Source organism: Gigantopelta aegis, chromosome 13 (assembly GCF_016097555.1).
Source record: "Gigantopelta aegis isolate Gae_Host chromosome 13, Gae_host_genome, whole genome shotgun sequence".
NCBI lineage: Eukaryota > Metazoa > Mollusca > Gastropoda > Neomphalida > Peltospiridae > Gigantopelta > Gigantopelta aegis.
The window spans coordinates 17,363,487-17,376,376 of record NC_054711.1 but is presented as its reverse complement, the minus strand read 5'-3'; the positions used below and the strand labels follow the sequence as shown (position 1 = coordinate 17,376,376).

The following is a 12,890-nucleotide window of genomic DNA, read 5'->3' as shown; positions in this document are numbered from 1 at the left end:
TTTTAACCACCTGGGGGGTGGGGTGGGGGTGCGAGATCTAGTTCAGTTTGTAGAGTGTTTGCCTGAGGTGTTGGGGATCATAGGATCAAACCTCCTTGGTTGATTCATCATCTGATTTAAAAAATAAATTCCTATCCTATCAAACATTTGGTAATTCTGATTCATAGTCATCAAAGGAAACCGGACTCGGTGGCGTCGTGGTTAGGCCATCGGTCTACAGGCTGGTAGGTACTGGATTCGGATCCCAGTCGAGGCATGGGATTTTTAATCCAGATACCGACTCCAAAACCTGAGTGAGTGCTCCGGAAGGCTCAATGGGTAGGTGTAAACCACTTGCACCGACCAGTGATCCATAACTGGTTCAACAAAGGCCGTGGTTTGTGCTATCCTGCCTGTGGGAAGCGCAAATAAAAGATCCCTTGTTACCAGTCATAAAAGAGTAGCCTATGTGGCGACAGTGGGTTTCCTCTAAAAAAAACATTGTCAGAATGACCATGTTTGACGTCCAATAGCCGATGATAAGATAACAAAAATCAATGTGCTCTAGTGGTGTCGTTAAATAAAACAAACTTTACTTTGGGGCCTTTCCACACTAATATTTTAACAAACTTACATTTTCAGCATCTGTTAAAGGCAAATCAAGCCAAAATAAATGGCGGTGGGTTAGTGGGTTGAAAACATTATAGTGTTTGCCTTCAACACCAGCAAATCATGTTTTTATTTCATTTTATTTTTAATTATTTTAATAATTAATATAAATGTATATTACATTAGCAAAATTAAACTGCAACTTTTGAACTCTTGCTTCCAATAACTTTCCATCAAGAACCCCAAAAATATTTACTGCCAACTATATTTGAAATTCAAGTACAAAAAATCCAAAATGTAGTAAGAAAATTGAAAGGTAACACATGATAACCCCACACACAAACCCCCCCCCCCCCCCAAAAAAAAAAAAATTCATTAAAATAAATGCATATCATATTAGCAAAATTAAAAGCACAACTTTTGAACTCTTGCCACCAATAACTTTCCATCAAGAACCAAAAAATATTTACTGCCAGCCATATTTGAAATCCAAGTACAAACACTCCAACTCTTGTATTAACAAAATTGATAGGTAAAACATTACATTAAAAAAATCCTACATTAAAATACATGCACATTACATTAGCCAAATTAAAAATGCGAAACTCTTGAACTGTTTCTTTTTGTGTCCATTAAGAATTGAAAAATATAACACACATATTAAATTTAAAAGGTATGAACAAACCTGCATTCAAATGCATGTACATTGCACTAGCAAAATTAAAAACACAACTTTTACAAACTCTTGAACTCTTGCTAGCCGTAACTTTCAATTATATTTACTGCCAGCTGAAAATCCAACACATGTATTAAACAAAATTTAAATTTAACAAACAATACCAGCCAAACTAGCATAAAAATAGAAACACTAACAAAATTAAAAACACAACAAAACTCTTGAACTCTTACTACCAATAATTTTCCATTAGGGACATTCCTGAGTTTGCTGCAATTTTTAAGATGTCATTAACTAACAGAGACCTTTTAATGATTGTACCGTAATTACATATCATATATATTTTCCTGCATAAATTAAAGGGACATTCCTGAGTTTGCTGCAATTTTTAAAATGTCATTAACGAACAGAGACCGTTTAAGGATTGTAATTATATATCATATATATTTTCCTGCATAAAATATTACTGGCTGTATATTAAACGTGTTTCTGATCGTTCTAACATTTGTACTAGGTTAAATTTCATTTTATTTCCTAAAATATATACGTACAAAATTATTTGAAGATAAAATCCAGTTGGGGCTTCTTACAAATATTAAGATGACCAGAAACACATAGAATGTACAGACACTGATACTCCAAACAAGAAAGTTTAATCGTAGAAATATTTTATTAGTCGGAAACATCTTACAATGCAGCAAACTCAGGAATGTCCCTTTAAGAACTGAAAAATATTTACTGCCAGCCATATTTGAAATCAAAGTACAAAAACTCCAACTCATTCACTGGTATTAACAAAACTGATAGGTAACACATGACATCAAAAACCCTACATTAAAATACATATACATTACATTAGCAAAATTAAAAATGCAAAACTCTTGAACTCTTGCTATGAATAACTTTCAATTAAGAACAAAAATATATTTATTGCCAGCCATATTTGAAATCCAAGTACAAAAACTGCAACACATGTATTAACAAAATTGATAGGTAACACATTACATTAAAAAAAATTTACATTAAAATACATATACATTACATTAGCAAAATTAAAAATGCAAAACTCTTGAATTCTTTCTGCTAATAATTTCAATTGAGAACCAAAAACTAAAACACTTGTATTAATAAAATTGAAAGATAACACGCACCCAAAAAATACTAAATTAAAGTACATGTATATTACATTAGCAAAATTAAAAATGCAAAACTCTTGAACTCTTGATACCCATAGCTTTCCATTAAAAGAACCGAAAAATATTTACAGGCAGCCATATTTGAAAAATCTGGGAGAAACTTTTAGACAGCACCATTTGTCTCCGATGACACTGACATCGGGAGGACTTTACTGGCTCTGATAAACACACACACACAGATTAAAAAAAAAATCTTGTCTGTTGATTCCAAAATTTCTGTAGCATTAACAAGATAATTGGGCTGCAGAAAGGCCAAACCGAAGGAAGGGATGAAAAATGTGTTTTCGTCCTGACAGCCCGTTCTATCGGTTGTGATTAGATTGTAGGCTATGAAATTGTACACATGGGGGTCTGGGCTTCCCCTCTCCTCACAAACGGCAAGTAATTGGAGGAATTTGTACCAACTGGGATGTGAAAAATTTGTCTGCCGCTGAGAGTCGGAGGTAGATTGGAACGTGTTATGTCTGTATAGTGCCACGGAGGGATGTCATAGTTTAGAAGGAAAAAAAAAAGTTTTATTGGAATATAACCATGCTGGGTGATTTTGTGTAATATAGGTAATATCAATGAACATATTTAACATTCTGTGCATGAGCGAATGTCACACTTTTAGAAACATTTATAGAATGTGTTGTATGTGTTGTCATGGAGGGATGTCATAGTTTAGAAGGAAAAAACTTTTTATTCGATTATACCTATGCTGAATGATTGTGTATTTGAGGTAATGTTAATATTTCTGTGTTTTAAGTGCATGAGCGAATGTCACAGTTTTAGAATCTTTTGAAGACTTGTGTTATGTCTGCATAGTGCCTATGGAAGGGATGTCATAGTTTGGAGTGAAAAATGTTTTGTTTAAATATACTTACATGGTACTGAATATATCTTTGTAAATGAGGTAATATCTTTGAAAATTCTTAACAGTTATGTTTTAAAGTGAATGAGCGAATGTCACACTTTTAAACACTTTTAAATAATGTTTTGTCTGTGTAGTGCGTGTGGAAGAGATGTCATAGTTTGGAGGGGGGAAAAGTTTTATTTGAATATACCTATGCTGTGTAATTGAGGTAATACCTCACCGTGGTGCAGGGGTGTAACATTCTCTTTGAGAATGGCCAATACAGCACAAATCCCCTTGTTTTCTTCGAGATACAATTAAAATTTTGAGTAAAAGTCACAAGATATATGAAATGTTTCCCTTTAAGTAAGGCAAAGTTATTGGAAATACTGGACAAGTGCATAAGCCTGTGTCATGCTTTACAAAAACTTAAAAAGAATATATATGACTTTGTATACAGTGATAGAAATAAGAACAAAAAAATCCATTTGTCCACTGGACAAGTACAAAAAAAATCTACTTGTCCAAATAAATGTTATGTTGTATTCAAGTACAAGGACCATATTTTGGATTGCTCAAAATTAAACTGCATTGAACATTTTTACCTGACCACTACTGAGGTATGTTTTGCTTGTCCGAGCAGATTTTTACTTGTCAGGACAAACAGACAAGTGCTTATTTCGAACACTGGTATAGAAGTGGCAACATGTCTTTAAAAAATAAAGATAATTGTAATTGAAGTAATGTTATTAAAAATTCTTAACATTCTGTGTTTAAGTGCATGAGTCAGTGTCACACTTTTAGAAAGTTTCAGAAAATATTTGGAATATTTTTGTATAGATAAGTCACATTCTGAAAAAAAAACTTTCATAAGATATACAGAATGTTTTTTTAATTTTTATTTAAGTGAGGTAATGTTATTGAATACTAGTATAGTGCATGAGCCTGTATCATGCTTTATAAAAACTTCAAAAAGAATATATTCTGTATAGATGGCGTTGGGAAAGATGTAGTGGATTTCCATTCTAAGATTACATTAGACTTTGCTTTTTAATGTGCATGGGTGCTATCACGTTCGTACAGTGCACGTAATTTCAATCTGAAGAGTGTGAAAAACAGCGCACGTTACACTCAACAAACAGCGCACATAAAATAGATGGATATATTTATTTCCACTGTTTACAAAAATCAAGTTTTCATAGCTCATTTAGCTGATAGGAAGGTCCTTTTATTAAAACAATAAAAATTAAAAACATTGCAGTGGCTTCCATGCAGTCGTTAAACTGGTATTTCGCTTTGTTGAACAAATCAGGAAATACTGGTTTAGTAGACAATTTTGTAGATGTACCAGTCAAAATCCAATCTACATTGCCTATTTTATTTATTTTGGAGAGTGATTTTTCACTCGTTTTAGCATATTGAGGTGTGCAATTTTCCCACTCGCCTGTAATTTTCAAAAACCAAGGACTGCTACATGTCAAAATTACCAAATGTTTGACATCCAATAGCCAATAATTAATTAATCAATGTGCTCCAGTGGTGTCATTAAGAATATATGCATGCATAGATGGCATTAGGACAAATGTAGCGGGTTTCCTCTGATGACTACGTGTCAAAATTACCAAATGTTTGACATCCAATAGCCGATGATGAATTAACCAATGTGCTCCAGTGATGCCATTAAAGAAAACAAACTTTTTACTGTATAGATGGAACAATGTGTGTGAAAGTTCAAGACATACCAAATGTTCCTGTGTAAATGAGGTCATGTCACTGAATATTTTTGACATTTTTGTGTTTAGAAAGAAATGTTTTATTTAACGACGCACTCAACACATTTTATTTACAGTTATATGGCGTCAGCCATATGGTTAAGGACCACACAGATTTTGAGAGGAAACCCGCTGTTGCCACTACATGGGCTACTCTTTCCGATTAGCAGCAAGGGATCTTTTATTTGTGCTTCCCACAGGCAGGATAGCACAAACCATGGCCTTTGTTGAACTAGTTATGGATCACTGGTCGGTGCAAGTGGTTAACACCTACCCATTGAGCCTTGCGGGGCACTCACTCAGGGTTTGGAGTCGGTATCTGGATTAAAAATCCCATGCCTCGACTGGGATCCAAACCCAGTACCTACCAGCCTGTAGACCGATGGCCTAACCATGATGCCACCGAGGCCAGTCATTTTTGTGTTTAAGTCAGTGCTGTAACAGGGTGTGCACTTTATCGTCGCCTGATCGCCTATGGCAAGTCAAAATAGCATTAGGCAAGTCAAAACCTTATCACGTGTCACCTGCCTGGTGACCGAAAATTTCTGCATATTGCATTATGTATAAAAATGCAAAAAACTAATGTTTGTTAGAGATCAGAAAGTTATTTTTTATTTATTGTTTTGAATTCGTTTCCTATTAGTATATGCGCAACCAAACCCATATACATGTAGGTACCGGCCTTGGTGGCGTCGTGGTTAAGCCATCGAACATAAGGTTGGTAGGTAAAGGGTTCGCAGCCCGGTACTGGCTCCTACCCAGAATGAGTTTTAACGCCTCAGTGGGTAGGTGTAAGACCACTACACCCTCTTCTCTCTCACTAACCACTAACAACTAACAACTAACCCACTGTCCTGTACAGTCAGCCCAGATAGCTGAGGAGATGTGTGCCCAGGACAGCATGCTTGAACCTTAATTGGATATAGGCACAAAAATAAAGTTGAAATGAAAAATGTAACAGCAGAACTGCATGTACAGCCCAGTCTTATGTGACTTTGCACAATCTGTGGCACTACAAACCACAGTGCACGTAAAAGTTGGTTTTGTACCTATCTTGATACCATAGAAAAAATAAGTAAATAAACATTAAATAAATATATATTTCTTTTGATATTTGCAGGTATCTCATTGGTGATTTCTTCACAATTACAGGTAAGTGTTTGCTTATTATTAATTTAGATGGCATGAAGTAGATTCATTGTCTCAATGTGGTTTGTGTTTAATAACTTTAATTCCATTTCTCTCCAATTCCATCCTCTCCCCCTTTACAACATAACCAACCCTCACCCACCTGGATCTGTTCCACATTTTGTTCCAAAAACCTAACAACTTGTTGGAACATTGTGGCCACAATAAAATATAAACTATCTTTAATACTTGCTTTCATCTCTTCCCAGTTTTTTCCCTTACACTCCCCTCCCCCTCTCTCTCCCCTCTCTTAAGAAGTTCTTGCTATCTTGTGACCACAAACATAGTGTGAACCTCTTCCCTCCCTCTCTCTCTCTCTCCCTCTCTCCCTCTCTCTCCCTCCCTCTCTCTGTCTCTCTCTCTCTCTCTCTCTCCCCTTCCCAACATAACCAACCCCCACTTGGATCCATTCCAATTGTGTCATATAAACTTGAAAATCTACACAATCTTATGGCCATAATATACTATGCATAATCTTCAATGGTTGGCTTTCTGCCTCTCCCCCCTCCCCCCATTTCTTCCCCTTACATTCCCATTCCTTCTTTCTCTCACCCCTTCCCAAACTAACCAATCCCACCTTGGATCCATTCCAATTGTGTCATATAAACTTGAAAATCTACACAATCTTATGGCCATAATATAGATGCATAATTTTCAATAGTTGGCTTTCTGCCTCTCCCCAATTTCTTCCCCTTACACTCCCCTTCCCTCCCTCTGTCTCTCCCCTTCTCTCCCTCTGTCTCTCCCCTTCCCAACATAACCAACCCCCACCTGGATCCACTCCAATTTTTGTCCTGTAAACTTGAGAATCTGTTGGAATCTTGTGGTCACAATATGATATGCATTATCTTCAATAGTTGGCTTTGGGTTTCTAAACAGATGCCAGGCTGGGAGTAGGAAGTAAATAAAATACTGTCTGGGTGGAACAAATGTTATCTGGGTTACCGTGCAACCGTTACCTGGGATTATTCTCTGGGAGTCCCCATAAACTGTTTTCAAGAATATACACTTTTTCCATAAGAATTCTCTCTCTTGTTTTCTCTGAGACTCTCTCTCTGTCTGTCTGTCTGTCTGTCTCTCTCTCTACATCTCTCTCTCTCTGTGTTTCTCTCTCTCTTTCTCAGTCTCTCTGTTTCTCTCTCTCTCTCTCTTTCTCAGTCTCTCTCCCTCTCTGTGAGTCTCTCTCTTTCTCTTTCTCCCTCTGTCTCTTTCTCTCTTTACATCTCTTTCTCTCTCCACTCTCTCTCTCTGTACCTCTCTCACACACAACTCACTTTCTCTCTCCATCTCTCCCCTCTCTCTCTCTCTCTGTCCCGTCTCCCTCTCTCTCCATGAGTCTCTCTCTCTTTCTCAGTCTCTCTCTTTCTCTCTCCCTTACACACAACTCATTTTCTCTCTCCATCTCTCTCTCTCTCTCTCTCTTTCTGTGTACCTCTCTCTCACACACAACTCACTTTCTCTCCATCTCTTCTCTCTCTCTCTCTGTCCCGTCTCTCTCTCCATAAGTCTCTCTCTCTTACTCAGTCTCTCTGTTTCTCTCTATCACACATACACAACTCTCTTTCTCTATCACACATACACAACTCTCTCTCTCTCTGCCTCTCTCTCACACACAACTCTCTCTTTCTCTCTCTGTCTTTCTGTTCCATCTCTCTCTCTCTCTCTCTCTCTCTCTCTCTCTCTCTCTCTGCGTGTGTCTCTGTCTCTCTCAAACACACACACACACACACTCACATGAAAAAACAGACAGACATCACTGTGTAAGGCACGCTCTCTCTCTCTCTCGTGTAAAATAACAGTTTATTTACTGAATGGATGAGAGAGAAAGACTCCATCATATGCAGTCATGTGGGATAAAAACGTACACCCTCGGTGGTGAAAATTTCAACCTTGGCACTCAGCAATCCTCGTCCCAGTTCGAAATATTCAACACCTAGGATGTACTAGTACTTTTTTTTTTATCCCACATGACTGTATATGATGAAATCTTGTATTCCCATAACAGCCTTTCTTCCCTTTCCCCCAACACCATCTCTACACTCCTTCCAACACAAACACTTCCCCAATGATCACGATGACACGAATGTGCAGTCATACATACGTACTTACATACAAACAAACATGCATGTGCCAGCTGTCAGGAATAAACCTGCTTAGGGCTGGATGTAAACAGAATGCAGTTAGCTATACACAGTTCTTATCATATTAAATCCATTTCCTCCCAGTTGAGATGTCAGGCCGGGGAAGCCAAGTAGGGGTCAAGAGCCCCTCTCCCCACCCCCAAATGGGGAAGGAGATAACAAATGTTTAATGACACCATAAGAACGGGGGGGGGGGGGGGGGGTTGGGACGTAGCCCAGTGGTAAAGCGCTCGCTTGATGTGCGGTCAGTCCCATTGGGTTATTTCTCATTCCAGCCTGTGCACCACGACTGGTATATCAAATATCCTGTCTGTGGGATGGTGCATATAAAAGATCCCTTGCTACTAATGGAAAAATGTAGCAGGTTTCATCTAGAGCACATTGATTAATTAATCATTGGCTATTGGATGTCAAACATTTGGTAATTCTGACAAATAGAGAGGAAATCTGCTAAATATTTCCATTATTAGATAGGGATCTTTTATATGCACCATCCCACAGACAGAATAGCACATATCACAGCCTCTGATATACCAATTGTGGTGCACTGGTTGGAACAAGAAATAGCCCAATGGGTCCACCGACAGGGATCGATCCCGGGACCGACTATGCATCAGCTGAACACTTTTCACTGGAACTTTCTAATAATCAATTTCACAATCAATCTTTGATATACCAGTCGTGGTGCACTGGCTGGAATGAGAAATAGCCGAATGTGGCGGAGATTGATCACAGACCGACCACAAATTTGATGACCACTTAACCACTGGGCTACGCCCCCCCCCCCCCCCCCCAGGATGTAACAAATGTTCGGAACAGACTGAGCTGACAGTACTCCGACACCAAGTATTTCCTGTCTTATAACACTTTCAATACATCTCGCACTGACACAAACAATTAAACATGTAATACATGGTATCAAAATACCAGGGCAGTATCTAGAGGGGGGGGGGGGGGAGGAGGGGGTTATTATGAGTTAAAGTTTGTTTTGTTTAATGACAGCACTAGAGCACATTGATTTATTAATCATTGGCTACTGGATGTCAAACATTTGGTATTTTTTTGGACATATAGTCCTAGAGAGGAAACCTGCTACATTTTTCCATTAGTAGCAAGGGTTCTTATATATGCACCATCTTACAGACAGGATAGCACATACCACAGCCTTTCATATATCAGTTGTGGTGTAAAAATAAAGGGAATATTCAGATATTTGTACTAAGTGTTTTTTTTTTTTGAGGGGTTGGGGGGTTAGGGGAGAGAAGAGTGTAGGGGAACAGACTCTTCTCACCCCACCTAAAAAGTATGAAAAAGTATCCCCTTCAGTTTAAACTGCCATGTTTTTTCACCTGAAGAACACCCTCTATTACTATGTTATGTAGTGGCGACAGCGGGTTTCCTCTCAAAATCTGTGTGGTCCTTAACCATATGTCTGACGCCATATAACCGTAAATAAAATGTGTTGAGTGCGTCGTTAAATAAAACATTTCTTTCTTTCTTTGCTAACAGATTAAGAAAGAAATGTTTTATTTAACGACGCACTCAACACATTTTATTTACGGTTATATAGCGTCAGACATATGGTTAAGGACCACACAGATTTTGAGAGGAAACCCGCTGTCGCCACTACATGGGCTACTCTTCCGATTAGCAGCAAGGGATCTTTTATTTGTGCTTTCCACAGACAGGATAGCACAAACCATGGCCTTTGTTGAACCAGTTATGGATCACTGGTCGGTGCAAGTGGTTTACACCTACCCATTGAGCCTTGCGGAACACTCACTCAGGGTTTGGAGTCGGTATCTGGATTCAAAATCCCATGCCTCGATTGGGATCCGAACCCAGTACCTACCGGCCTGTAGACCGATGGCCTACCACCTCCTCGGCGAGCCCTTTTTTTTTTTTTTGCAATACCAACTAGTGCCCCACGACTGGTACATCAAAGGCTGTGGTATGTGCTGTCATGTCTGTAGGACACTGAAATGTTGAGGTTTAGTTATATTAGTTTAGGCCTGAGGCCTAATTGACAAAGGTCTCTTAGGTTCTGCTAGACAACAAAGCATCCTCTTTGCAAGTCTTTAGCATTGCACTGCGAGATCGCAAAGTTGCGAGAGTTTAGTGAATTAGGCCCCTGGTCTACAACAGCTTTTCAGTTTCTAGCATTCGTTTCCAGATTTCCAGCCAGTGCACCATGACTGGTACATCAAAGGCCGTGGTATGTGCTATCCTGTCTATGGGATGGTGCATATAAAAGATCCCTTGCTGCTAATCGAAAAGAGTAGCCCATGAAGTGGCGACAGCGGGTTTCCTCTCTCAATATCTGTGTGGTCCATAACCATATGTCTGACACCACATAACCGTAAATAAAATGTGTTGAGTGCATCGTTAAATAAAATATTTCCTTCTTCTTCGTTTCCAGATTAAAATGTCAGTGGCAGAGATAGCTTCCCGTTCCACAGACTAAATTTCGAGCCCTGATAACAAATGATCAGTATAAACCACACTGACATAGATATCCGTGGTTTTATAACACCTTCAATACATCTTGCTGTGACATAAGCAATTATAGCTGTAGCGCATGATATCAACATTTGTGATGACCCTATTTATTTCACTGAAACCAGCTTGTATACTATAGGTTGTACTATACCAAATAAAATCCCACAGGTGATCATGTTAACATTATTTCACTGAAACCAGCTTGTATACTCTAGGTTGTACTATACCAAATAAAATCCCACAGGTGATCATGTTAACATTATTTCACTGAAACCAGCTTGTATACTATAGGTTGTACTATACCAAATAAAATCCCACAGGTGATCATGTTAACATTATTTCACTGAAACCAGCTTGTATACTCTAGGTTGTACTATACCAAATAAAATCCCACAAGTGATCATGTTAACATTATTTTCCTGCCACCAGCTTGTGTACTATAGGTTGTAAGTACTATACCAAATAAAACCCATAGGTGACCATGTTAACATTATTTCACTGCAACCAGCTTGTGTACTATAGGTTGTACTATACCAAATAAAACCCATAGGTGACCATATTAATGTTTGTGTTTAAAAACACTATATGCAATATATCAAGCAAACTATGACCCATAAATATCAGTACTACAACCCCTACCTCAAAGTATTAACTGAGGAAAATAGTACCTTCTGTGGCTCATTTTCGGTATAACCAGGCATTTTTACAAAACCCCTAGTTTCACACAGAATTTGAGTACTTTTTTTCACAGGTACCCCATGCATGTTTCAAGCACAAGGCTACTTGACATGGCGGTACTAGTCCTAGAGAGGAAACCCGCTACATTTTTCCATTACTGTCGTAGCAAAGGATCTTTTATATGCAGCCAAGGCTAGCTCTGGCATTCACCAAATTTACCAATTTGCGTATTTCGACAACAATTGGCAAATTTTATTTTAATTTGGTGAAATAATTTCATGAAATAATTAGGTATTTTGTTTCTGCAGTTTTTAAATTTTAGTAGATAATTTGGCGAAATGTTTTGCCGACCCAGAGCTAGTCCTGGCACCATCCTACAGACAGGACAGCACATACCACAGCCTTTGATATACCAGTCTTGAAATGTGAAATAGCCCAATGGGCCCACCGACAGGGATCGATCCCAGACCAACTGCACATCAGGTTATGGGCTACTCGTAATGCAGCAAGTCCAATTGCACCCTATAGCAATTTCATCCAGATAAACACATACAAATTTAATGGTAATGTCATCAAAGTGATGTCATCATACAGGCAAACATATCAGAGGCACTACTGCAGGACGTAGCCCAGTGGTAAGGCACTCGCCTGATGCGCAGTTGGTCTGGGATCGATCCCTGTCAGTGGGCCCATTGGGCTATTTCTCGTTCCAGCCAGTGCACCATGACTGATATATCAAAGGCCGTGGTATGTGCTATCTACTGGTATGTGCAATGGAAAGAAAGAAAGAAAGAAAGAAAGAAAGAAGTGTTTTATTTAATGACGCACTCATCACATTTTATTTACGGTTATATGGCATCAGACATATGGTTAAGGACCACACAGATAATGAGAGAGGAAACCCACTGTAGCCACTTCATGGGCTATTCTTTTTGATTAGCAGCAAGAGATCTTTTACATGCACCATCCCACAGACAGGGTAGTACATACCACTAGAGCACATTGATTTATTAACCATCGGCTATTGGATGTCAAACATTTGGCAATTTGACATATAGCCTTAGAGAAGAAATCAGCTACATTTTTACATTACTGTTAGTAGCAAGGGATCTTTTACATGCACCATCCCACAGACAGGATAGCACATTCCACGGCCTTTGATATGCCAGTCGTGGTGCACTGGCTGGAACGAGAAATAACCCAATGGGCCCATCAAAGGGGATCGATCCCAGAATGACCGCGCATCAAGCGAGCGCTGTACCACTGGGTTACATCCTGCCCATGTGCAATGGTGCGTATAAAAGAAACCATACATGC

At 38.7% G+C, this 12,890-nt stretch overlaps 1 protein-coding gene across 1 annotated transcript in view; it reads left to right on the top strand.

Annotated features, from left to right (window-relative positions):
* Positions 1-6,201: 6,201 nt before the first annotated feature.
* The window catches only part of LOC121387322 (frizzled-5-like), a 146,376-nt gene continuing 139,687 nt past the window's right edge, over positions 6,202-12,890 (top strand). The window contains exon 1 of the mRNA XM_041518345.1: positions 6,202-6,219. The gene's annotated coding sequence lies outside the window, so the exon portion shown is untranslated. The remainder of the gene's footprint in view (positions 6,220-12,890) is intronic.